At 36.8% G+C, this 3,349-nt stretch overlaps 1 pseudogene; it reads left to right on the top strand.

Annotated features, from left to right (window-relative positions):
• Positions 1–287: 287 nt before the first annotated feature.
• On the top strand, positions 288–1,079 carry LOC116810828 (ATP synthase F(0) complex subunit B1, mitochondrial-like; annotated as a pseudogene).
• Positions 1,080–3,349: the final 2,270 nt, after the last annotated feature.

The following is a 3,349-nucleotide window of genomic DNA, read 5'->3' as shown; positions in this document are numbered from 1 at the left end:
GAAATTAAAACCTAATTTGATTCATTAAATATTAGAAACATTTTTGTCACTCATCTCAAAGGCCTTTTGACAAGGCAGGTGCAGAGGCAAACATAGACAATGCAAGTGTACAGAGAATAATCATACTATACATACAAGCATCAGTAGAAAGATCTCAGAAGTCAAGAGTGCAAAAACTAAACAAAGCCATGAAGATGCCTGTAATTTAATTTAATGTCTTCTAATAGTTATAAAAATTATAAATTCTAGAAGACCACTGCCTGGACCTTCACTGACCATGCTATTCCATGGGGTACTTTGTGCTGCCAACCACAGCAGTGCCCTCTCTGAAGAATGCAGCCCTCCTAGGTCCAGGGATATTGCAGGCAACAAGGACCTTTCTTACAGGGCAGCCAAGTCCTACCCTCTACAACCTTTTCCTGAATATGGAGGAAAAGTTTGTCTTGGGCTGATCTTTGAGGAATTCTTCCAGTTTCTTTATCCCAAAACTTGTGTAACAGTACCCTACGTGCTTGGAGCCTGGGCTTGTGTTGTATGCGGTACCCAAAGAAATATATGTGATTACTCCTACTCTACAGTATCAGTAGTAGGTTACTCGTCTCTGTGATTTAAAAATATGGTGCCTCTATTGGAGATTAGCTGATAAACTCAATGAGCAAAAAATTGCCCAACTAGAAGAGGTGAAGCAGGCTTCCGTCAAACAAATCCAGGACACGATTCATTTGGAGAAGTTATTCCAGGTATTGGTTCAGAAGTGCCATTACTATTTTGATGTCCAGAGGAATAACATTGCTATGGGTTTGGAGGTTATTTACTGGAAATGGCTGCATAGCGTATATAAGGTAAAGAATCACCTGGACTATCATATCTGTGTGTAGAATATGATGCATCAAAAGGAACAAGAGCACATGATCAACTGGGTGGAGAAGCACATGCTCTAGAGGATCTCTGCACAGCAGGAAAAGGAGACAGTTGCCAAGTGCATTGCAAACCTAAAGCTGCTCTCAAAGGCTCAAGTACAGCCAGTTCTGTCAGTGTATCCATCCCAACTGAGACAACTGAAACAACTGACCAACTAAATGAAAGGTAGTCTTTGTGCAAAAATCTTTCTGTATTGCTGTCTACTGAAGTTACAGTTTACTTTTCCTAAAAGTGAAAAGTTTGAGTGTCATTATAGTGAAAGAATTAAACCTATTGGCCAATCAGATGGTTCTCATCTTTCTTCCTCTGCATGTTGAGTTGTTCCATGATCATTTTTGAATAAACAGTTTGTTTTTATTAAAACTTGCTGCCTGGCTAAAGATTACCAAGATATAGTTTAAACTTGTAATTAATTCTACCATCTTGCAATAAAGTGACAATTGAAACAAGAAAATAAAATTACAAATTATAAACTATAAAACTCTATCTTCTAGAACTGAATACAAAAAGAATGCAAGCTATAGAATAGAAAATAATATGAAAAGGATACAAGCTATGATCAAGTCCAAAGTGTTTTGAAGCTAGACAGAAAGATATCTAAATATTTTGGGGACAAAGAAGTGAAAATCCAAATAAGATGATGAAGCGAAGTAACAACAATCGTGGTGGCAGCTGCACACTTTTTTTAAGAGACACATTCAGGCATTTCCTGCTTAATGTCAGTAAACTGTTTCTGACAATCTGCACTTGTACACAAAATTGTTAACAGAAGCCTATTTCCAATCATTTTATTTATTTATTTATTTATTTATTTATTTATTTATTTATTTTTATTTATTGAGACAGAGTCTCACTCTGTTGCTCAGGCTGCAGTGCAAGTAGCAGGATCTCGGCTCACTGAAACATCTGCCTCCCGGGTTCAAACGATTCTTGTGCCTCATCCTCCCAAGTAGCTGAGATTACAGGCTCCCGCCACCACACCTAGCTAATTTTTGTATTTTTAGTAGAGATGGGGTTTCACCATATTGGCCAGGCTGCTCTCAATCTCCTAACGTCATGATCTGCCTGCCTTGGCTTCCCAGAGTGTTGTGATTACAGGCGTAAGCCACCATGCCCAGCCTATTTATTTTTAAAATTTGATAATTTTGCTAATCTTCTCTGTATCATTCCAATTTTAGTATATGTGCTGCTGAAGCAAGAACTCCAATTATTTTAAACAGCAAAATGTATAATATGCTCAACAGTAACTCAAAGCCTCCAGTTTCTTCAAATACAAAAAACAGTTGCATATGAGTAACAGACTCTAATGTCAGGATGTGAAATTGTTATAACCAAATGTTGCATTGTGTGCAATAATGCTGCAGTGCCTCTCTTTATACCATGGACATAATGAGAGTCGCATCCCTCCTACTGACACTGTGATATGTTTGTCAAGGATTCTATGCTGATTCTGTCATTCTGTCAATGGTATTTGAATCACATCTCATGGCTTTTTCCTCTCATCATTTTGATTAAAAATATTGCATTTAACTTTGGGGACATAAATATAATTTCCCCCCACATAAACAAAAGCCTCAAATAATGTATTGAGAGATAAATATGTTTATGAAGTTAGAGGTATTAAAAGCCAAGAGGCATCCTACTGGGAAAATCTTAACTGAGGAGAGAACCAGCAGCGTACTGCTGATATTATGAAACATGTGATTTAAATGCATGGACTTGAACTATGTGAAACCCTCTCTGTAGGCCTTTTTTAAAGTTATAGTGATTACAGTTAAGACTTAATTTGAGCCACTTACTGCTGTCACTAAAAATCATTCTGAAAGTCAGCCTTAAAACGGAAGGAAATTCCGATACACACTAAAACATGGATGAATCTTGAAGACACCAGGCTAAGCGAAAAAGCCAGTGACCAAAAGACAAACACTGTGTGATCCCATTTATACGAGGTATCTGGAGCAATCGAATTCACAGAAACAAAGTAGAATGGTGATTGCCAGGAATTGGGAGGGAAAGGGGCTGTTGTTGTTTAATGGGTATAGAGTTTCAGTTTCACAACATGAACAAGTTCTGGAGATTGTTTGCACAACAACCTGAATATATGGAACACTATTCAACTCTACACTTAGAAGTGGTGAACGTGGTAAAGTTTATGTTTTGTATTTTGTACCACAATAATAATAAAATAAAGTATTTGGGGGGAGAGTCATTCTAGAACCTCACTTTACTCAGAAGATGTCTCCAAAAATGTCTTGATATGACATAAGTGTCCCTAGTGATTAAGGATGTTTTCACTCAGGAAGAATTAGCAGTATGTGTAAAAAAATTAAGAGAATAAAATCTGTAGTGTTATTATTTTGCATTAAGGAATCTTGTATATCTGCTAGTATTTTTTTAATGTTTGTCTTATTAGCCTTGTAATTCAATT

The sequence above is a fragment of the Hylobates moloch genome, unplaced genomic scaffold (genome assembly GCF_009828535.3).
Source record: "Hylobates moloch isolate HMO894 unplaced genomic scaffold, HMol_V3 SCAFFOLD_1, whole genome shotgun sequence".
Classification (NCBI taxonomy): Eukaryota; Metazoa; Chordata; class Mammalia; order Primates; family Hylobatidae; genus Hylobates; species Hylobates moloch.
The sequence above is the reverse complement of the archived record's forward strand: the minus strand, read 5'-3'. Positions and strand labels throughout refer to the sequence as shown.